At 42.0% G+C, this 24824-nt stretch overlaps 1 protein-coding gene across 5 annotated transcripts in view; it reads left to right on the top strand.

Annotated features, from left to right (window-relative positions):
* Positions 1-3290: 3290 nt before the first annotated feature.
* Positions 3291-24824, top strand: part of LOC133514209 (RNA binding protein fox-1 homolog 3-like) — a 485672-nt gene continuing 464138 nt past the window's right edge. For all 5 annotated transcript variants that reach the window (XM_061845706.1, XM_061845705.1, XM_061845703.1 and 2 more), the window contains exons 1-2: positions 3291-3388; positions 17131-17184. The gene's annotated coding sequence lies outside the window, so the exon portion shown is untranslated. The remainder of the gene's footprint in view (positions 3389-17130; positions 17185-24824) is intronic.

Genomic DNA, 24824 nt, shown 5'->3' with positions numbered 1-24824 from the left:
TTCTAGTGTGAAGTGGAGTTCCATGTTCACTGGATCATCTGCTGACATGTATCCTTGGTAGCCAAACTGCAGTTGGTCCAGGTGGGGACCTGTAACCCTATTGATGTTGTCCAGCATGAGGTGTTCAAGGGACTTCATGACCACAGATGTCAAGGTGAGAAGCCTGTAGTCATTCAGGCCCGAGATAGCAGGTTTCTTGGGGACTGGGATGATGGTGGAGTGTTTGAAGCAGGATGGTACTTAGCACAGCTATAGAGATCTTCCCAGACTTTGAGGCAGGATGGGGATACAAAGTCTGAAGCATCTTAGAGGTTGCTGATTGGGGGAATATTGTTACAAATTATGTTCTACTAGTACATTGAATTGGCTTCCTAGTGAGTTGAAGAACAACTATAGTATACTAGAAGGACAAATGCATGATACTAGTGAGATAAAACTGCAGTACGTGCTACTAGTACACTGCATATTACTCATTAAGCAAAACTGGAAGTGAGCATTTTTGTGCTATTAGGAGTGTAATGGACAGTAGCTAATAGTTGTGCTTGGTAGTGTTACTCATGTAGCACAGTCTTTCTTCAACTAAATCACAACAAAACTGAGACAATTGTTTTTGGTAATAAAGAAAAGAGAATTGCTGACAGTAAACCCCTGGACTCTCTATCTTTAAAAACCAAAGACCAAGTCCGAAACCTTTGGGTTCTGATTGATTACGACCTGACTTTCAACAATCATATCAAATCAATCACAAAAACTGCCTTCTACCATCTGAAGAACATATCTAGAGTGGAGGCTTGTATGTGTCAAGCAGACAGGGAAAAGGTCATCCATGCTTTTATCTCAAGTAGACTCGACTACTGTAATGATGTGACTGGACTCCCCAAAAAGAGTTTTAAACACCTGCAGCTAATTCAGAATGCTGCAGCTCACGTTCTGACCAAAACAAAGCGGTCAGGGCATATAACGCCAATCCTAAAGTCCTTGCACTGGCTTCTAGTCATCTTTAGAATAGATTTTAAAGTCCTGCTACTGGTCTATAAATCACTCAATGATTTAGGTCCTGAATACATGAAAGAAATGCTTACGGAATACAAAGCCAGTAGAGCTCTGAGATCGACTGACTCAGGTCAAATAGTGGAGTGCAGAGTCCAAAGCAAACATGGTGAAGCAGGATTTAACTACTATGCTACACACAAATGGAATAAGTTGCCAACAGAGGTGAGGTCAACCCCAAGTGGGAATGTTTTTAAATCCGGGTTGAAAATTCTTGTTTTTTTTCTCATGCTTTTTAGAGCATATCCACTTTTTGATCATGTTAATTGCACTGTACGCGGGTTTGTCATTTTTTTAATATATATTTTGTCATTTTTATTGTTTTATCCCATTTTAAATGTTTTATCTTTTTCTTTTCAAATGCTTTTAATCATGTAAAGCACATTGAGTTACCTCATGTATGAAATGCGCTATACAAATAAATTTGCTTTGCTTTGCTTTCTAATAGTGCTAGTCTATGATTATTGTTGTTGTTATTATTGTTATTATTATTAGTAGTATTATTATTTTTGTCTAACCTGTGAGCTGAAGGACCATGTCGGCATACGAGTAGAACAAGTACATGTTCCTAGTGAAGAAAAACAGGGCCCTAGCTACCTGCTAGCATTGCACAGATTTGCCTCTCTAGTAACATGTAGTTGTCCTACTAGTATGCCAAAGTTGTCCTACATGTGTGCAGAAATGTCATTCATTCCTACATGTGTGTAGAAATGTCATACATTAGGAATTAGAAAATTACTTGTACTATTGCACTTTATTGTTTTAACAGTGGGGAAAAACAGCCTACTAGTACATGGACCTAAAGCTGGATAAAAAGCATACTGACTAAATGCTCAAATGGCTTTCCATATATTTGCTAGTAAAAAACTGTAGTGGGATTTCCATGTTAGTCGTCAGTCGCCCGAGCCCCTGAGGCCTTGTCGTGGCGTTTCCGGAAATATGTGACACGATTTCTGCAATCAGCCTGACAACTGCTCTCAGTCACATTTGCTAGAATAAAGACAAAATGCTAATTCTCTTTTTCATAACCTAAATAAAGTTCGGTGTTGTTCAACAGTGCATATTGTTAGCAGGCCCACAGGCACATTTCTGATCAAATATTCATATTTCAAGCATTTGATTGGAGCAGTTTAGGACAGAGTTGTTTTTTTTTTTTTTTTTTACATAACTTCCTACAGTTTGTCTTTTTTCTTCATTTTATGATGAGACTTTGTTCTCAACTTGAAAAAAAAATCCAATGAAGAGTTCAAACGCAACACAAAAGTTAGTTTCGCGTTTTAAAACTTCCACCACCATCCCGGCTTTCCGGCATTACTTATCACACAGTTTCTTGGACACGTTGATGTTGTCGGCAATGCAAGAAAGAATCTTTTTGGGCTTTATTCAAGCCACCGATCAAATGCGACCTCAACTATTTTTTCAGATTGGCAGAGTGACGAAACATGAAACAGTAGTTTTGCTTGGGGTCAGTGACCCCTAAAGGGTGGAATAGAGTACTTGGTAGAGTATACCCATAGTAAAGAGAACCCACTGTGCAACTGTACTAAAACATATTTACACCAGTGAGTTCCTTTTAAGGGAATATCTCCTGCCATTTTTAAAATTGTTCTCACACTTCCAAAAATCAGAATGGACTTCTTGGAATTGTTTGTGTCCTTTGCACTTATAAAAGTCTGGGTGCTGAGTAGAGGAGCAGATCACCATCCCCAAACCTCTTGCTGTTAGTTTCAAATCAAATTTGCTGGTCAAGCCCCTCTTCAGTTTCGGTAGGGGGATAAGTGCTTTCAACACAACAGGGCGAGAGAAGTAAGTTTCAGGTGTCATACCTCTCGCTCAGCTTTGCATTGCACACTTTCACACAGCCATCATTCTACTTTTGATAGTAGGGTTAGGGATAGGGTTAGGAAAGTAGGAGGTTAGGAAATTTGGCACCTTTGACACAGAAATGAGACATTTTACTTTAATTGGCAGTCTCAAAGGGCCTTGCACAGTATGTTAAAATAAGATCCACGAGAGACGTTTCCCCAGTAATCCCCACTTCTGAGCATCCGATCTGGTCACAGGTTCGATTGTTGCTATGTTTCAGCTTCCCAGCCGCTAGGTCCTCATAAATAAGGCTAGTCTTAATAAATCAGTGACGCAGGAGCAGGAAGGTAAAGAATGGAATGTGGGGGTGGTGAGAGTAGTAGTGGTAGTGGGGAGGAGTGGTCGCCTCCCACTGCCGCTGCCCTGGCCCTGACACTTCACCGAGAGGGCTCATTCATCACACGTGCGCTGCCCAAGCCGCGTTAAATCATGGCGGATAAAGCACGCGGCATAAAAGAATGGAATTGTGAAGGTAAGGCTTCTAAATCCCACTGCCGTCATCCCCAATAAATACAGAGACACTTTTTGACGCTCCCCCGTCGCCGACTTTCCTCTCTAGGGAACGACGCAAGGCTGATATCCGCCTTTATATGTGCTTGCGTTGCTAAGCAGAAAAAAAGGTTTAAGGTTCTGCACAATTCAAACCTGACATACTGTTTGGCCAGCTGTGGGATTTGACAGCAATATAAATATCTTAAATGCCATTTTTTCACCCGTAAATAATCTTGAAACTAAGAAACTGTACATGCTGTAAATGTGTGTATTTTTTATGGGACCTCCCCATGCCTTGATCCGCAAAGAAGCCTTGGATCTCTGTGTGGTGGGGGCTGGTTGAGGGAAACGTGGCTGTGGTGTGGGGGCGTGGGAGCTTAGTTGGTGGAAGGTGCAGCGTGTGCTGGAGTTCAGAAGCGATTCAGATTCAAATTGGGGACTGATATGATTGAGATGTCTTTAGGTGGAGACAATCAGAAATTAAGATGGAAGGTGCCAATTGGGTGGCAAGATGAGATTCAGCTTTTAAAACATATTTAAAGAGGGACCTTAAAACAGTCTTGAAATGCTAGTACAAATCCTGAGATAAACATGCACCTGCTGGTCTGGGAAGGTTCATGGAGGAATCCTCCATCCATCCATTTTCCGTACCGCTTTGAAACAGTAAAAAGACAAAGTCTACAGTAATTATGTTCATATGAGACAGTGGGGACGGTGTTCAAAGGGGAACACCATCCGCTTCCTTGTGGAATTACAAGGCTTCAACACAGACTGAAATGTAAAATGGAGTGAGAGCCCCTTAGGAGGGGTACACACGTCCCGATAAACTGTCAGATTTTGAGCCTGATTCCCTCCCTTCTGATACAAGTTGGCAATTTAATGTGATTGATTCGATTCTGAGCCCAGGTTCAAACCCAAACTTTGGATCTGTGAGGCTGACGTGCTCACCACTCTATTACCGGGCCGCTGTTCATATGGCATGACTTTTTTTAGTCAATGAACCTATGGTGGAAGTTGGTCAATAACATGGGGGATCTTTATCATTCCATTCAACAAGGAATTTTTATATGTTCGGCTTGTTTGTGTGAAACCCATTGCTTATACTTTTTAAATCTACAGTACGTTTTTAATCATAATTCCAAGGCAATGTTTGTTCCCACATAATGGGAATAATAATTCATGATGGTGTCCACCAGTCAAAAATAATCTCTGTAAAAAAAAGACCTGCTCAGAAGCAGTATTGTGAAGTCCGTTTTTTATTGTTTTGTCTTCTGGATCCCATCCACTTTGCGACATTTGGCAGCAACCTGAATTCCATCTGTCAAATGCTCTTAGATCAGGACTTCAGATAATGTTGAGATGTTCATGTAACTTTATTCCAGGGATCCTTAATGCCTCCTGGATGAGTAGGAACAATGTACAAAACTTTGGATGTATAAAGTGAAAGAGAATATTAAAAAGACGTTCCAAAAAGAGGTTGGAATAGCAAAATAAATTTGAGGTTTTCAAACTTTCTGAGTCTAAGGAAAAAATATTTTCCAAGGACCCTTTGATTTAATCCTCATGTGCATAGCTTCCACGACCAACATGGTTGTGAACAAGGGAAAGCTCGTTTATAAAAGCATTGTTATTATTGTCAAATTAGTGACTTTTTCAAGTCCTGCATATACCAGTGGTGTGTAAAGTAGTTAAATATTGTATTCATGTACGAGTTACTTTTGAATAATATGACACATAAAAGTTAAAAGGAGTGCTCCAAATTATTACTTCAGTGAAAGAAAATCCATCCATTCATCCATTAATTTTCTGAGCCGCTTATCCTCACAAGGGTTGCAGAACAGCTGGAGCCAACCCCAGCTGTCAACAGGCAGTAGGCGGGGTACATCCTGAAATGGTTTTCAGCCAATCGCAGGGCACATGTCAGACAACAGTCACACTCACAATCACACCTAAGGACATTTTAGAGTGTCCAATTAACGCATGTTTTTGGGATGTGGGAGGAAACTGGAGTACCCAGAGAAAACCCACGCAGGCATGGGGAGAACATACAAACTTCACACCGGGAGGGCCGGGACTGAACCCAGGTCTTCAGAACAACGTTCTACAGCTGCGTCACTGTGCTGCCGGGAAGTAAAAATAAACAACTGAAATAAACTTGAATGTGATTGATTTGGAGAAAAAGCACAGACATTTGCTCTACCCAGTAAGATGGCTGAATAAAGAACCTGCTGACCAGATACCTTTAAACTAATGGTAATGTTGCCATATGCACAGCCAAAACAACTGTAAAAACATTTGTAACGTACCTCTAGGTGCTTTCTCAAGTTAGGAGTGAGGTGAAATGTCCAAATTTGGGCAATGATAAAAATTCTCTGCATGTTAAACCTGTTTTTCATAGTCTCTATCGTAAACACGAGTCTCGTGTGGCTATCATGACTTCATTTGTTTGCCCACAAAGCTAAATAGAAGAGTTTCTATGCAGACACGTGAATTTCTTATGTTGTTTGATTGTTCATCTTGAATCAAACATCGCTGTGGTAATCACAATGGATTGGAGCACCGGTATCTGATGCAAATGTTGAAAACAGAAGTCTACAAAGTAATGTAAAAGTACAGATACTTCTTGATATAAAGACAAAAAGTGTAAAAAGTATGCTTCATTAAAACTTCTGTGACAAGTCTAATTTATCCAACATGTTACTTGAGTGGGCGGCATGCTGCCGCAGGTGCAGTACGTTGGCCTCACAGTACTGAGGACCGGAGTTCAAATGCTGACCCTGCCTGTATGGAGTTTGCATATTCTCCCTGTGCCTGGGTGAGTATTCTCCGGGCACTCCGGTTTCCTCCCACATCCCAAAGACATACATTAATTGGACACTCTGAATTGCCCCTAGGTGTGATTGTGAGTGCGGCTGTTGTCTGTTTCCTGTGCCCTGCGATTGGCTGAAAACCAGTTCAGGGTGTACCCCGCCTCCTGCCCGTTGACAGCTGGGATAGGCTCCAGCACTCCCGTGACCCGTGTGAGGATAAGCAGCTCAGAAAATGGATGTTACTTGAGTAAAAGAAATCTCAGTAAATGTAGTGTGTTACTACCGACTTTTGTATGTTACACGTCACATTTCAAATTTTCCTCACGGAGGTAAAAACGTCAGCATGTGGTGGCGGTATGAAGTGGTGGATTAAGTTGAGAAAATCCCCAGTGAACCCCCGCCACTGCAGCTCAGGAACCCCAGTTTGAGAACCACAGTTGTAATGGTTGCTAGTAGTTCATCCAGTAGGGAGCAGTAAATTGCAGGGGTCCACCGAGGTGAAATAAGAGTGATCTAAAGTCGATAGCGGCCTTGACGCCACCATGAAGAAATGCACTGCCTCCTTCCTTCTGGGCTGCCTTTGCAGCTTTTTCCTCCATGGATCAAAGTGGCAAATAACAGCAGATGTGATGGAGCGATTGCGGGATAACAAAGCGGGATAACAAGCTCCCCTCCCGCTTCTGGGTGGGTGCGCTCTGAGGAGGCCGAGGCGAGAGCCCAAGGATGGATGGCGTCCGTTTGTAACGGCTCGTCTACTTTTGACAAAGTAAGACCATGCGCAACCTTCATCCTGATTGGCTCAGCCAAAGGGCATCCGGCGACAAGGCAGCCACAGATAAGCGAGCAGTGTTGCTCCGTCGGGGTTCCTAATAAATTGCCTCTTGATTCAATCCAGCCAGATTGCTCACTTTGGTCCACATTCACCAGTGTGGTGTTTCAACATTTTTTTGCGGGCTTCTGATTGGCTAAAGTGGTCATTAACCAATGCTAGCTTTTTCTAGTATGGTACCTAACCCAAACAAGGTAAAATTACCCAATACTGACTTTGGAAAGTAAGTTTTACAATCACGTATGGTTCATTTCAATTCACCGTTTTGTTTCCTCATTTCCCCCTTTCACCATTTATCATGTCCATCCATCAATCCATTAATTTTATGAGCCACTTATTCTCACAAGGGTCACGAGAGAGCTGGAGCCTATCCCAGCTGTCAACAGGCAGGAGGCAGGGTACATCCTGAACTGGTTGTCAGTCAATCACAGGGCACATGGAGACAGACAACAGTCTAACTCACAATCACACCTAGGGGCAATTTAGAGACTCCAATTAATGCATGTTTTTGGGATCTGGGAGGAAACCGCAGTGCCCAGAGAAAACCCACGCAGGCACGGAGAGAACATGCAAACTCCACAGAGATGGGGCCGGGATTTGTAACCTGGTCCTCGAGAACTGTGAGGCCAACGTTCTACAGCTGCCGTAGCGTGCCGCTATTTATGTCTTTTTCACATATAACTCCCATGGGTTTCTGATTAGCTAAAGTGCTCTTGAAGTTTAAAGAAACAAGTGTGCATGGATCAGATGACAGCGGTCCAAGTGCTCCTTGGATTATTCGTCCTTGGCAAAGAGCAAAAGAGCCCCCGAGTCTGCTTTACAGCCTTCAAAGTTTACAGGAGGCACTATGCGCTTCCTTCCTCCCTTCCTTCCAAGATAGGGATGTTTAATTCCTTTCTGGATGCCAGGGGGACCACATTCACAAAAACAACAGCAGCACAAAGACATATAAAGGGAAAAAAAAAAGTCACAGTGAACCAACTTTTCAGGTGGGACATCAAATGTGGAATGCTGGTGATAGGATAAGGTGCTGCACTACATCCCTGCTAATCAAAGCTTCATCAAACTCACTCTTGAAGGCTGGGATTAGCCTGGAGGTGGGGGGTGGGGGGCACCCCTAGGACATGTCCAAATTGCTAAATTTAGATGTCAGTCAGAATGCAGGATGGTTTGCTTTTATTGACCTTCCCGTACGAGACTGGAAAGGATTCTCTTGGTGTCAATGTGGTGGGGGCTACTTGGCGCAAGGTGCTTGAGGGATTGGGGCGTGGGAATTTGGATGGTGGAAGGTGCAAGCTGTGTGGTAAAGGTTAGAGGAGATCTGGCTTTTTGAGAATCTCAAAAATTCTTACCACCAAGGGAATGATTGGATTAAGATACCTTTCGGGTGAGTGTATGGAAATTTGGTATGGAGAATGTGTCAGCCGAGAGTTTAGAGCAAATTCAGATACTAGAATATATTGATAGAATGTCCAAATTTTGATAGCAAACTGGGGGATGGTTAGAGGAAGGTGCCTTAGGTATGGGTGCATGGGAGCTGTGAGGTGCTTGCTTTCTGGATTGAGGGTGGTTGGGGTAAAGGTCCCTGATGGGGAAATCATAGGAGATGGTTTGTGAAAAGGCTTGGTGGAATAGTTTTGTCTTTTCAAGACTTCAAATTCTTGCCATTGTGGTATACCTGTACATTGCTTAAGTGGAGGTGTTATCTTGGTGGGAGGATATTTGAGAGATTTAGGTTTTAAAGGATTGAACAAAAAATCTCTCCTAATCTGTGCTAGTTCGGTAAAGGTTCCTGTGTGGTGGAGAGGTGGTTGCTGGTTTTGGAAAGGCGTCTGAGGTGTCAGGCTAGTTTAGGGACGGTGCTGGCTGTGTGGTGAAAGAGATTTGGGAGAAATGTGCACCAGGTTTTGCATTTTGTTGGGTAAGGTGTTGGTGGGAAAGGGGTGTCAGGTATGGTTAGTGGATGAAGGATTAAACGCGATTCATCTTTTAAAGAATGTTTAGAGAATCTCCCAAATTATTGGACAGTTCGAGAATTCTCTGGTCCCAGTGTGATGGAGGTTACCGTGGGGTGCAGGTCAGATAGACGATATTCAGCTTTTCGCGAATCTCCAAATAGTGCTGATTCAGTGAGAGCTGGCTCAGCAACTCAAAAGAATGGAGGACATGTAGCCATGACGCATTTGCGGTTTAGACACTTTTTTTGGGAGGGCTGGCTGGAGCGAGGGGTGGATTATATTTTTGCTTTATTTGACAAGAGAAGAACAGAAGTCATAGGGTCAGCGGACAGACTGAGATTCAAGATGTGTGTGTCTATGTGTGTTTGGGTGTGTGTGTGTGTGAGACAGAGAGAGAGGGAGCGAAAGAGAAACTCCACAAAAGTCTTTATCCCCCACAGAGCCTACCACATTCACTACCTCTCCTGACTTGTCGCATTAGCTTTTGCTAGCGCTGTTCACCAATGTTTTCTCGTTTGTTCACTTATCCAACACGAGTAACAGTCCCCTGTTAGCCTTTTCTACAGTTTATTTTGTATGTTGGTGTTGTGCATCATGACCAGAAATATTAGCCAACACTCGCTTTCTACCCTGATTTTTTTGTAGTATGTGAGTTGAAAATCCCGACATTGTTTTCAACACTAATATTTTCTCTTAATGAATCTAGCCTGCATTGTTGAGTGACATTGGACTAAATTAGCTTCATTATTATTATTTTTTTATTAAAGAATTTTGGAGTACACTGTATATTAATTAAGAAAACCCTGAGTGGTAACAATATAGTGTTCAAATCAAAAGATTTATTTCCTAACTTTACACCCATGTTATATACAATGTTCTCTGATCTTGTCTACCCTGAGCTTTAATATAGGCAGTGGTAGTATTGCACTCCAGCTCACCTGCAAACCTTTTTCTTTAATTTTCATTAATTGAGCATACTCTGACTGGCAGCATTATTCAATGCTATCTTTGTATGCTAACTTTTTCCCAAGAGGTTATTTCTAATACGGTAACCAAACAAACCCTTACTGGGAAGCGTTAATCAACTTTTTGGAGTGCAATGTTTTTTGTTTTTTTTTTTGACAAATTGCTGGCCATTGTTATATTCAATTTAGTGATGGTAGTATGTATTAAATGAGCTAATATATTCACAAATACCTTCTGTGCTGGTTATTGTAGACATGCTGTTGCACTTCTCTTTGCACTTAATCTTAAATTAAATTCTAAAGTTTGTCTACGCACTCTCTTCACGTGTCTTATAGTAACAATTTATTTCTAAACAGAAGTGATGTGTACAATTGCAGAACTTTAGTCTGTGTTGGAAAATAATTTTGCTTTGAGTTTATTTTATAATGAAATTGTTTGAGTGATGTGAATCATCATTGCAGCCCTAATGTTAACAAAGCAAATCCTGCCAAGTAATATTAACAACCACTAGCTTTATACGCCTACTTTTTCGAGCAACTTTTTGTAGTACGTTAATTAAGCAAAAAGTAACTGATAACATTAGCCAATGCTAGCGTTACATGCTGGCATTTGGTCCTGTTACTGTAAGAATTGATGTGTGACATAGTAGTGATTCATGTTGTCAGGCAGCTGTTACTGTAATGAGTCTGGCTGTTCATGTGATCACCCCCACAGGGGGTGTCTCAGGGATATCTGGCTGATTGATTTTGCCCTTGAATCTGCGTTGACTGCAACTTGTGTGGTTGACTTAGAAGGAAGAAAAGATGGATTTCGGGATGGATGCTGACGGCTTTTAGAAGGAGCATTTTTAATAGGCCACCTATGGTCATGCGGGACGTCCTGATCGCATCACCCCTGGTGACACCGCAACCTGGTGCGAGCGGAATGCTCAGTGCCTTGCTGAAAGATGGTACTCCGGCATACCATTAATTCCTCCAGAAAAGGTAAAAAGGTAAAGCCGTACAGAGCGTCAAAACACAAACAACGTCTGCCAAACAACAAGATATAGTTCACTCACATTACAATTCACTCAAATATATCATGATATAATGCAGTTGAATTTCAATACAATTCACCTGAATTGAAACTCTCACAGTACCCTCTCAAAAAGCAACGTGCAGCGTATACTAGTTCTGGATAAAAACAAAATACATTTTGGACAGAGGATACACCGGAAGTGAATGCCTGCATTCCCTCTGGTTTAGTTCGCCGTACGTTGAACATTATAATCAAGCTATCTTTGTCTCGAAAACACGCACCACGTCGCTTTCTCTTTTATATCTCTACAATTTAGGAAAACTAATGAAAAATCTTGATTAAAGGAAGACTCCCCAAAAATATAGGAATGGGAGCACACATTAAAAGTTACTAGATGAGGGTTCAGTGTTTGTTTTAATGCCAGAGTTATCCACAGATTTCACCAAGAAACATCTCGAAATTAGAAAAGTATTATCGAAATTCCTCTCTCGCTCAGACATTTCAATGAGCCTGGCTCGAAAACTGACAGCCAATCAGCGTTTGACACGCCTGCCGTGCATCTTGTTCTGTCCCCCCATTGCTCGTGGATACGTTTCACCGAACAAAGAACTATCACAACCACTATCTGTTATTTTGTGGCCAATTTTTGGGGAAAAATAGTTACAAACAGACAAGACAAAAATAGTATAATGTACAATATTCAAGCCTGTGGGTTTGAGCCAGAATACACACAGGCGGAACTTGACGTGTTGGAGAGGGGTGTAGCACTGACAACGAACAATAATCTCATTATATGGACCGCAGAGATTTGTTGGATGCTTTTCTGAGAAGTTAATTTAGATGTAGAGAATATACAGCAAGGGTAGCCAGACTTTTTTTTAACCCCAAGATCTACTTTTGCATGCGGGCATTGCCGTAAATACGAGCCGGGATGTGTTGTGTGCTGAGAACCAATAAAGCGAGAATGACAGCGAGTCGATGCTCCATGTTATTACTACTTCCGCCATTGAGCAGACAAAACAAAAATAACAAAGTACAATGTTCAAGCATTTGAGCCAGAATACACAGAGGCGGAACTTGACGTGTTGGAGAGGGGGCATGATGCTGAAGAAGGAACACAACACTCACATAACATGGACCTCGGAGATGTTCCAGACAGGCTTGTTTCAAAAGACTGGTGTTCGTGTTCTCTTTGTGACCTAATGCCAACTGTGGCGGAATACCAGCGTTGTCGTGAGTTTGAATTGGTCGAACAAAAGAATGGAGCGTATCGGAATGAACTTGGATCACAATCAACTTGTCTGCACAACATAGATACTGGATACTAGATAATAGATATGAAGTTGTTTGTTTGGACGAAGACACGTTACATATCAATTTACTTATGATCCAGAACTGTTTGATGAAAGGACCACTTGTACATCCAGTGGAAAATCAGTGAGTACACAGTTTTAATGGTCTTGAAATGCTACGTGAATGCTACATGAATGCCATGTGAGCTATATGAATGCTATGGGCTATGTCCAAAGTTTATCAAAAATGTGATCTTATTTTCTGAGTACGGCATAGGATTATCTAATGGTTTATTTATATCTGGAATAGAATAGAATGCAAAAAAATTGGGACTTCCCTAAAGTGATTACACGTATATATCCATCCGTCCATATTCTTAGCTGCACGAGGGTCGCGGGTGTGCTGGAGCCTATCCCAGCTGTCAACAGGCAGGAGGCAGGTTACACACATGCAGACATGAATAGAACATGCAAACTCCACACACCTCCACCGTGCCGCCACAAAAAGTATGTTGTTGCTTATACAGTACCGGCACGAGAGGCTATCACTAAGTGGCTAATAACCAGTAATGGTTAGATGTATGCAAATTTCCCCGCCTGATGAACAAGCCTCAGCTGTGACAGCCACAGCTTTATCCTGCCGGTTGACCGCACAGGAGGTTAAAGAAGGACAAATTTGGGTGCATTTTCTCAGTTTTGGTGCACAACACGTTGGCATCTTGTCTTAGCTAGAACGAATGCTCTGTAATGCTAAGCACTGGTGACATTAGGGGCGGGGTCAAGGATGTTACTTCCGGGTCTAGCTGTGAAAGTTGGCACATATCCAGATTTTGCTTGGATTTCAAAAATGATCTTTAATTTCAATTTGTTTTTCAATTAATGTCCAAAATATATGTAATAATAATATTACTTCACATTGGAGGGTTTATTGCACATATGAATTTTTGGGAAAGTCTTCCTTTAATCCCAATAATTTAGAAGGCTGCTACAAGATGTGAGTGCTAGATGATAGCAGTTTCACAATAAAACTCAAACACACAAAGGATGACATGTAGTGAAACTTTTTAGACTTCTTTTTCTTTTGGCTTGTCCCATTAGGGGTCATGACAGTGTGTCATCTCTATCCATCTAAACCTATCTCATGGATCTACCTCTCTAAGACCAACTGCCCTCATGTCTTCCCTCACAACATCCATCAACCTTCTTCTTGGTCTTCCTCTTGGTCTTTTGCCTGGCAGCTCCATCCTCAGCACCCTTCAACCAATATACCCACTCTCTTGCCTCTGGACATGCCCAAACTGTCAAAGTCTGCTCTCTCTAACCTTGTCTCCACAACATCCCATTGTGGCTGTCCCTCTAATGAGCTCATTTCTCATCCTATCCATCCTCTTCACCCCTAGACAGAACCTCAACATCTTCATTTCTGGTACCTCCAGTTCTGCTTCCTGTTGTTTCTTCAGTGCCACCCTCTCTAAACCGTACATCATGGCCGGCCTCACCACTGTTTTATAAACTTTGCCCATTATCCTAGCAGAGACTCTTCTGTCACATAACACACCAGACACCTTCCGCCAGCTGTTCCAACCTGCTTGGACCCGTTTCTTCACTTCCTTATTCCACTCACCATTGCTCTGGATTGTTGACCCTAAATATTTGAAGTCGTCCACCCTCGCTATCTCTTCTCCCTGGAGTCTCACTCTTCCCCCACCACCCCTCTCATTCACACATATATATTCTGTTTCACTTCAGCTAATCTTTATTCCTCACCTTTCCAGTGCATGCCTCCATCTTTCTAATTGCTCCTCCACCTGCTCCCTGCTTTCACTGCATATCACGATATAATCTGCGAACATCATGGTCTAAGGGGATTCCAGTCTAACCAATCTGTCACCTATCCATTACCACAGAAAACAGGAAGGGGCTCAGAGGTGATCCCTGATGCAGTCCCACCTCCACCTTAAATTATTCTGTCACACCTAAGGCAAACCTCACCATTGTTCTGCTGCCATCATACATGTCCTGTACTATTTTAACATACTTCTCTGCCACTGCAGACTTACGCATGCAGTACCACAGTTCCTCTCTTTGTACTCTGTCATAGGCTTTCTCTAGATCCACAAAGGCACAATGTAGCTCCTTCTGACCTTCTACTTTTCCACTAGCATCCTCAAGGTAAATAAGGCATCTCTTTCTTGGCATGAAACCATACTGTTGCTCCCAGATACTTACTTCTGTCCCGAGTCTAGCCTCCACTACTTTTTCCCATAACTTCATTGTGTGGCTCATCAACTTTATTCCTCTATAATTCCCACAGCTCTGAACATCAATTTTGTTTTTAAAAGTGGGAACTAGCACACTTTTCTCCATTCTTCAGGCATCTTCTCACCCACTAGTATTCTGATGAATAACAAAAACTCCACAGCCACCTCTCCTAATTGTTTCCATACCTCCACAGGTATGTCATCAGGACCAACTGCCTTTCCATTTTTCATCCTCTTTAGTGTCTTTCTAACTTCCCTCTTACTAATTATTGTCACTTCCTGGTCCATCACACTTGCCTCTTCTCTCTTCCTTCTCTCTCATTTTCATCATTCATCCACATCTCAAAGTATTCTTTCGATCTATTCACTACACTACTGGCACCAGTTAACACATTTCCATCTCTATCCTTAATCCCCCTTACCTGCTGCACATCCTTCCCATTTCTATCCCTCTGTGTGGCCAACCTACAGAGATCCTTTTCTGGTTCTTTCATGTCTGACCTGGTTTACATGTCATCATATGTCTCTTGTTTAACCTTCGTCCCCCCCCCCCACCTTTGGCCTACGTTGCATATCAACATATTCCGTTCGCTTCTCCTTCGTCCACTCAGTGTCCCACTTCTTTTTCACAAATATCTTTCCTTGGATGACTTCCTGTATTTTGGGGTTCAAGCATAAAGTCCTTTCTCCCCTTTCCTACCAGCAGACACACCAAGTACTCTCCTGCCTGTTTCTCAATCACCTTGGCTGTCGTTGTCCAGTCTTCCGGGAGCTTCTGCTGTCCATCGAGAGCCTGTCTCATCTCTTTCCGAAAGGCCTCAGAACATTCTTCCTTTTTCAGCTTCCACCACATGGTTCTCTGCTCCACCTTTGTCTTTTTAATCTTCCTACCCGCTACAAGAGTCATCCTACACACCACCATCCTATGCTACACCCTCTCCCGCCACAACCTTACAGTCAGTAACCTCCTTCAGATTGCCTCGTCTTCCCAGCAGACCCTTATAATACGTTTGTGCCTGCCACGGCGGACCGGCATTTTCCCCTACAATCAGAGTCAACTCAACACCAGGTAGTGGTCAGTCGACAGCTCCGCCCCTCTCTTCACAAGACATACGGCTGCAAGTCCAATGACACGACCATGACCACAGTCGATCATCAAACTGCGACCTAGTGTGATGTGACTGATTATATGCCATGCAACAATCCATCCATCCATTTTCTTAGCCGCTTATCCTCACAAGGGTTGCGGGGAGTGCTGGAGCCTATCCCAACTGTCAATGGGCAGGAGGCAGGGTACACTCTGAACTGGTTGCCAGCCAATCACAGGGCACATAGAGACAACCAGCCACACGTACACTCACACCTAGGGGCAATTTGGCGTGTCCAATTAATGTCACATGTTTTTGGGATGTGGAAGGAAACCGGAGTGCTCGGAGGAAACCCACGGAGACACGGCGAGAACATACAAACTCCACACAGGCGGGTCCGGGATTAAACTCGGGACATCAGAGCTGTGAGGCCAACTCTTTCCAGTTGAGCCAACACCTGCAACAATACAGTAAATTTAAATTGCTTCACATTCACTCAGATTACAAAATGATTCACAGCAATTGTAGTATGATTTGAGTTATCATGTTATTCACCACAATTACCAGTCAATTTAATACCTTGCAGTTCACTCAAATTATGATATGATTCAGTCCTATTATGACATGATTCAGTGGAACAAACAACTAAATGGTCTTGCTAAATGACCGAATGAGTCCTTTCAAGAAAAATGCATAAACAGCAAATCTACTTCGTCAAGTTTTGCAATCATGGCTCAAGCCCAAAGCCAAACTAAAATGCTCATTTAAGTTGCAACCAAACTCATATACTTTCTAAATACATTACATATAGTAGTTAAAGGTAAGTGGTTAAAATGTGCAAAGACTGGGAACAATTTAGTATGGAATTGTTGAGCTATAATTTTAGTTTTTTTCATCTATTTTGGCTCGATTTTTTTGAGTGAGGCCAAAAATGACAGTATCCTCATGGAGTGAATGGCCTGGGACATTCTGCTTTCTAGCATGAGGCCCTCTCGCAGTCTATAAACACCAATCCCTCTTATTCCATCTTGTAGCCGTTCATCTGAATTGACACTTCCTCATTCATTAACTTGACCCATTGTCACGAGTAAAGCATCCAATTGGCCATTAAACTATGCCCACAACTCGAAATAAAAATTACATCTTCCGTGAAGTGTAATGTTTTGTGTTATATGGGCTACATTGTCTCTGCCACCGAGCACCAAGCACGTAGCAAGGCAGCGGAAAACCAGACGGGCTCCATGGCCCCTTGCAAGCCTGGCACTGGCTGGAGAAGCCACCAGAAATTTGGCACAATGGGGTTTGGGCCATCAACATGGAAAGAGAAAAAATCCAGTGTGTGCGCACGTATTTCCCTGCCTGTATTACTTTTGTCCGCTTTTTTCATTTTCCTCTGATGACCCTTTACACAGCCCGTTGAATTTCAATGGCGACAAAAAATGTCTTTCTGCAGCCTGTGAGAGCATGTGCAATTGCTGCAAATTCTTTTCTCCTTGCTTAGGAGGCTCCGTGAGACGAGGTACGAGTTTGATTGACAGCTAAAAGTCCTGGGGAGGTAAGATTTTTAGAGCATTTAACGGCACTCGCTCAGCGTCTAAAAGCTGCACGAATGTTTCACTTCTTCAGCATTTGAAGTCTTGTTTCACATACATTTTTATCCATTCATTCATTGTCCAGCTTGTTGACAAGACTAGTTCTGTCATAGGCCAAATTATTATTTATTTTTTTGGGCGGGGGTGGCTTTTTTTTACTGCACTTCAGAATTGATTAAGATAAACTTAAAATTGTTCTTGGTTTCTCATGTGTCCCCTCACGCTGTTTCTCTACAAAGCCCCTAAATGTCAGTTTGAGGTTTTTTTTTTCTTTTTTTTTTTTCTCCTATTTGCTGAGTTGGCGGTGGTGAATTTCATTGTTTTGTTGAGCCGTTTGGACTGAAGAAGATGAAATGAAGTCCACTCGGGTGTCTGGACCCAGAAAGTAAGCACAAGCGGGAGCACAGGCAGGACCAAGGCTCTTACAGCCGAAGTGCAGCCGCTATCGATCGTAGCGTCAAGTGGCTTAGCCCAGTGTCAATAGCATCACCTTTTCACTCCAAACTGATTAGACGCGCACACGCACACCAGCTTGTGTTCTTACCTTCTGTCCACATTTGTCATTTGTCTTCTCTGACCAAACAGGAAGCCGTTCACTGCAGGTATTGGTTGCAATGACAATTATGATGGCCATTACAATTAAGTCCAACATGAGTCAATTGAAATGTGATATGATTCACTTACATTTCACGACAATTACATAATTATCCAATTGAACTCATTCACTACAGTTCCAATTCCATGCAATACAGCTCATTTTAGATTCAGACATTACAAGACTTTACACTTCCAATATGGCTCACTTCAAATGCAAACTGAACAATGCAATTTTTTCCATTTATGATGTGATCCAATTTGACTTATACATTCTCAATTTCAATGTAGTTGGGACGTTGTGTTAAACATAAATAAAAACAGAATATAATGATTTTGCACACTCAACCTATATTTAAGTGAACACACTACAAAGACAACATATTTAATGGTCAAACTGATGAACTTTGTTTCTAGCAATCTTTAAAGGTCTAGTGTCATCCTATAAATATTCTAAAATAGATATTGAAATGAAAAATACATATAAGATTATTCACTTCATCTACACAAAAAAATAAATATGAGCGGAAAACGCAAAGTTCCAGAAGTCTCATTCGACATCCAAGTGGTTGCCATCTTGGCTGCATTTACTGTCCGTGACGTCACCCCGGACATTCACCACTGAAAACACGCTGTAGGACGCTGTCTACTGTAGGACACGCCCCTTCAGACACGGAAGCTCTTTTCGAAGAAAACATCTCACAACTGAGTGAGGTGTCCGGGGCAATATTACCCTATTGTTTCGAGACATATTTAGATGACATGCGGATCACGGCCAAACCACCTCCCTGCCCTATCCACCTCCGCGCGGCGGATATAAGCGCCTACTTCCGCGGCAGACATGAGTAACCGCGGCGACGAGCCACCCCGGCGGTTGGCTCGGCCTTGTCAACGAGGCCGCAGCCAGCTCGGCCTTGTCGACGAGGCCGGTAGCAATCCACAAGGCCTGCGGAGGCTGTCCTTCAGTGGCATGGAAGCCTTCTGATGCGCACATCGACACATTTAGCATCCCTGATTTATGGATTACACCCCACCACAACTTTTGTTTTTTTTTTAGTAGCTGCATACACACCTACCTGTCATTTGGAACCCACGAAGCTCTCGTCCTTTGCACCTGTGCAATCCATTTTTTACGACGAACCAGGTTTCTTGCAAACTTATGAAGGGTAAATCCATCCTCTTGAGTGTTCAAGCAATGTCCAGCAATCCAACGAGCTGGTATTTTGGCTAACACGACAGAACAACGAGCTACCTTCCCGGAGGTAAAACTAATAGAAACAAATGAGTCCTCTTGAGGGTGGTCCTGCCATGTACGTCACTTCTTGCTTCTTCTAAAAAACAAATCCCTCGAGAGGATTTTATGGCAGGAGTTACAAAAAGCTGTATCCCTCAAAATCATGTTTTGTGGTGAAAAAACGCATGGGTCCATGCTGGCTGCCGTTTTTTTCCTTTATAACACACTTAAAATCATGCATTTCATGACAATGGCCCTTTAAATTTCTATTTTATGGCTGCCACACATTCCAAAAAAGCTGCGGCAGGGTCATGTTTACCACTATACAATCACCTTTTCTTTTTACAACTTTCAATAAATGTTTTGGAATTGAGGACACAAATTGTTGACGCTTAGTAGGTAGAATTCTTTCACATTCTGGCTTAATATACATCTTCAGCTGTTCAACAGTTCGGGGTTCTCGTATTTTATGCTTCATATTACGCCACACATTTTCAATGGGAGATGGGTCTGGACTGCAGTCAGGACAGTATAGTACCCACACGCTTTTACTATGAAGCCACGCTGTTGTAACGCGCAGAATTTGGTTTGGCATTGTGTTGCTGAAATGAGCAGGAGCCGCCATGCAAAAAACATTGCTTGGATGGCAGCATATGTTTATCCAAAACCCGTATGTAAATTTCAATGTTAATTGTGCCTTCGTCGATAAATTACACATCCCATTGCCACTAAAACAGCCCTATTCCATCGCCATCCATGAACTTAGCATCCATATCTATCAGGTTCTTTTCCACTTTGGCCTGGAGGGCCCAACCTCTGCAATTTCCAAAAACAATTTGAAATGTGGACTCGTTGGATCAAAGAACACTTTTCACTTTGCATCAGTCCATTTTAGATGACCTCGGGCCCAGGAAAGCAGGGTGCCTTTTTGAGTGTTTTTGATACGTAAATGGATATTTCTTTGCAGAGTACTTTTAAGTTGCACTTACGTATGTAGCGCCTAAGCTGTTTTTACTGACATTGGTATTCTGGAGTGTTCGTGAGCTCATGTGATGATATCATTTACACATTGATGTCAGTTTTTGATGCAGTGCTGCCTGCGGGATCGAAGGTCATAGCTATTCAATGTTGATTTTCGGCCTTCCCGCTTACATGCAGTGATTTCTCCAGATTATCTGAACCTTTTGATGATACTATGGACCGAAGATGATGAAATTTCTAAATTCCTCGAAATTGTACGTTGATGAACATTGTCCATGAACTGTTGGACTATTTTCTTACTCACTTGTTCACAATGAGGTGAATCTCACCCCATCTTTGCTTGTGAATGACCGAACAATTCAGGGAAACGCATTTTTATACCCACCAATGGCATCCACTTATTCCCAATTAGCCTGTTCACCTGTGGGATGTTCCAAACAGGTGGTTGATGAGCATTCTTCAACTTTCTTAGTCTTTTAAGCTACCTTTATTCCCAGCTTGTTTGGAATGTATTGCAGCCATAAAATTCCAAATAAATAATTATTTGCTAAAAACACTAACATTTATCAGTTTGAACATTAGATATCTTGTCTTTGTAGTGTATTCAATTACATACAGGTTGAACATGATTTGAAAATCATTCTATTCTGTTTTTAACACATCTCAAATTCTTTGCAATTGGGGTTGTAATTCACTCTAGAGAGAATGTGACACAGTTCAGATAAGATGCACTTCACCTGCTACAGTATATGATTCACTCCAGTTGTGATGTACAATAACCTCCTGCCATTATCACTGTGATTACGATATGATACGATTCATGTGTGAGTTAGTGAGTAAAAATATGATTCAATTCAAGTACCATCTGATAAAATTAACTTAGATTACAATAAAGTTCACTGGAATTATGATCTGATATGATTCACCTACGGTTCAACAGAATTATGATATTAAGCACTGAAACCAGGATACAATTCCTCCGATTCAATTCAATTACCATCTGATAAAATTCACTCAAACTACGATAAGGTTCACTGGAATTACGATCCGATAGAATTCACCTCGGACTAAACTGAATTAGGATATAAATCACCCAAACGAGTATATAATTTATTCCAATCATGGATGATGTGATTTTCACAAATTAAGATACTTCTCACTTTAAATAAGATTTTATCAAATTATTATATGCTTCACTCCAGTTACAATATGACTCACTCCAATTACGATGCATTACAGTACCATGCAATACAATTACAAGAATAAGAACAACAATTACAGTCTGAATCACGACAATTACGATGCAAAACGATTCACCACATACAATTTAATTCACTCCAGTTCCAATGCGATACGAATGCTAACCAATTACAATATTATTCCCTACAAATATGGTATGATCCATCTCATTGGAAAATGATATGTGGCATTTACTGATATAATGCACTCAAATTATGATGCCCTGAAATTGTAATCCGATGTAATTTGACTGAACTTGGTCACCGAAGCAGTCTATGTTGCGATGCTAATCAGCATGCTGGACACTGTGCCATAGATGGAAACTTTCATTGGCTGCATATCAGGCGAGATAGCTTTCGATGACTCTTGATGAGAACAAAAGTAGGAGAACAAGGTGACTCGATGTTGTGGTGATAAGCACGAATACTCACTCGATCCCATCGATGCCCCCCTCGGGTGCACGAGGGGGCGTCACCTGCCATTCAATGATGCCGGCAGCCAAGCTCCCCGATACACATCGAGTCCGGCAAGCGTCTGCTCACCGTACGAGCAGCCGCTTGACCTCCAAGCGGAGAACCCGCCGGCGTAAATTCTCAGAGTGTTGATGTTGGCTAATTTGCGGCATCACAAAAATAAAAGGTCACCTCTGAGCAGCGCTTTACGGCTTATTTCGCGTTTACGGCCCACACTGCAGATTCACTGCCACACATTATCAGATGGCAGAGTAACCTCGTCACATAAAGTTCATCACCTTCAACCAGCGGGATGGAAAGGAAGGCTGCTCAAGTATAGCCACTTCTCTGCAGGAAGTTTCAACATGAACATAAAACGTGCAGGTCAATTACAGCAAAAGCATACAGTTCGCGTTTCCCCACAAAACACAAAAACTTTCAGGAATGTACATACAGCCTTTGAAGTCACTTTCAAAAAACAAATTTGACATGACACAGCTAGACTGATAAAAAAAAAAAAAGTCTCAAAAAGCTGGATGTGAAAAGTCCAAAGCAGTCAGCCATCCCGGTTTAGAGCAACTATTATTAGTTTGTTGGACATTTTCTGGAGTTTATTCAATGTTTAAAAAAAAAAAAAAAAAAAAGAAAAAAAAAGTCAATAGTTGAAAATTTGGGAGACATTTATATTATGAGTAGCACGAAAAATGTCTCAAGAATCTATATCTGGAAAGGCACAGGAAGTCAGCCATTTTGGTTTGAAGCAGTCATTTCAGGCTACATTTAGCCAGGTGTTCAGTAAATGATTTAAAAACTTGAGTCCTTTATACACGGGAAGCAGATGAAAACACAAGCAATACAATAACAATTATAGACAATAAAAACATCAATTAAAATTGCAAATGACATGGGACATGTTAAATGTTAGTAGGCAGTCTAGAATAGGTGTGAGACGAGTTTGTATTTGAAGAAGGTTAATGAGTCTGTGTTTTGGAGGTCAGGTGACAGTGAGCTCCAAAGACAGGAGGGATGGGGGATGGGGGACGGGGGGGGGGGGGGGGGGTCTGAAAGGCTGTCCCCCAGGGTGGACAGACGGCAGAAAGGACAGTTAAGTGGATGGAGGGTGAAGATCTGAGAGAGTGTGGAGGGGTAAGGCAACGTGAAGGTCAACAAGATATGGCGGGGCGAGGTTAATGATGGCCCTGAAGGTGCAGATCAGTATTTTGGATTGGACGTGGCATTGCACAGGGAACCCGTGTTGTTACAGCAAAACCAGTTTGACATAGGCACATTAAATTTGGTAGACGTGATGGAATGATCAAGTACTGATTTGATTAGCACATCTGCCTGATAGTTCTGAGAAATGTGTTCCAATCCCAGTCCCACCTGTTTGGAGTATGTGTGTTCTTCACGTGTCTGGGTTTTTTTTCTATATTCTGCGGTTTCCTCCCACGTGCTAAAAACATCTGTGGTAGGTTAATTGAAGACTCTAAATTGTCTGTAGGTGTTTTTACTGTACGTGTCGTGTGATTGGATGGTGACCAGTTCAGGGTATACCCAGATATTTGATAGATGGATGCCCGGAGAAAACCAAAGCAGTCACGGGGAGAGCATGCAAAGTCCACACAGGCAAGGCTGGGACCTCAGAACTGTGATGCAGATGCTCCACTGTTCCACCGGGATGGACGCCTATCTATGAAAAAACAGGAACTCTGTCATTTTGCTTTGAAGTGGATCTTGAAAAATATTTTAAAAACATCTCGAGTCATTCCCTTATGTTCAGCTTGATGTTTTCCTGATCCCAGGAAGGCTCCTGCCTCAGATGGCCATGGAAGCCCTGGAAGTCTTCCTCCGACAATGGCATTACGTCACATGAGATGGCTTAAATACTTGTCGCTGACACTCACGCCGCCTTGTTGACACTGAATCTCGTTATATCCCGGCTCGTTGTGTTGGGTGCCCCCACAATGAGGCCGACTTGTTCCTAAATGCCACTTGCCACATCTTTAGTTGTGAGGATATTAGTCTCCATGGTAACACACTTTTTTTCACCACTTTGTGTGTTTGCTCTCGCTGATTAAACACTCAGCAGACAAAGTGACGCCCTGCTGGCTTCATCGCCAGGAAACTCCACAGGCATATGTGTGCAATATTGTTACAGCATCCCACAACAAACAGGATTAAAACATATGATTCAAACAAAAACATAGAGTTGAAAACATGAAAAAATATTCCAAGAAAGAACATAACAAAGTGTATACAGATTCAGGAGTAAAATGGGTACGTGATTAAAATAAATTAATTACATTAAATTATTTAATTAAATTAAAATAAAACACCAAACCCTGATTGAAATAAAAACAACCAAAACATACAGGATTAAAAACGAAAATGGATAGAATGTATAAGGTTAAAAAAATGTTTTGATGATTCTAATAACGTCCAGCATTCTAATACAGGAATAAAATTTTTAGCATTTGAATAAAATGTGCACGGTGCAAATAAAACATTGACCAACATGTAAAAGATTGAACTATCCGTCCATCCGTCCATCCATTTTCTGAGCTGCTTATCCTCACAAGGGTCGTGGGAGTCCTGGAGCCTATCACAGCTATCATCGGACAGGAGGCGTATGGGAGGAAACCGGAGTGCCCGGAGAAAACCCACACAGGCACGGGGAGAACATGCAAACTCCACACAGGTGGGCCGGAATCTGAACCCTGGTCCTCAGAACTGTGAAGCCCACACTTCAGTCAGTCGCGTCACTGTGCTGCCAGGATTCAAATACAGCATTCAAATTTTGTTTAAGCGTGAGTAAAACATACGGTTTGTTTAAAATGTCTAAAATAAAAATAAAAAACAATATCTGGAATGCAAATGAAATACAAAATTCACATAAAATGTACAGTATTCAAATAAAAACAAAATGCTCCGAATTTAAATAAAATGTAAAGCATAAACCTGACTAAACATCTGCAGCTTCAAAGTGGGCCATTCAAAAAAGAAGACTCCAAGAGGAACAGCAAGAGCATTGTGACTCGTTATCAAAGTTCGCCATGACTTCGCGACGACGACGCAACGCCCTTGAGGAAGCTTTCTGACCTTG

Source organism: Syngnathoides biaculeatus, chromosome 16 (assembly GCF_019802595.1).
Source record: "Syngnathoides biaculeatus isolate LvHL_M chromosome 16, ASM1980259v1, whole genome shotgun sequence".
Classification (NCBI taxonomy): domain Eukaryota; kingdom Metazoa; phylum Chordata; class Actinopteri; order Syngnathiformes; family Syngnathidae; genus Syngnathoides; species Syngnathoides biaculeatus.
The sequence above is the reverse complement of the archived record's forward strand: the minus strand, read 5'-3'. Positions and strand labels throughout refer to the sequence as shown.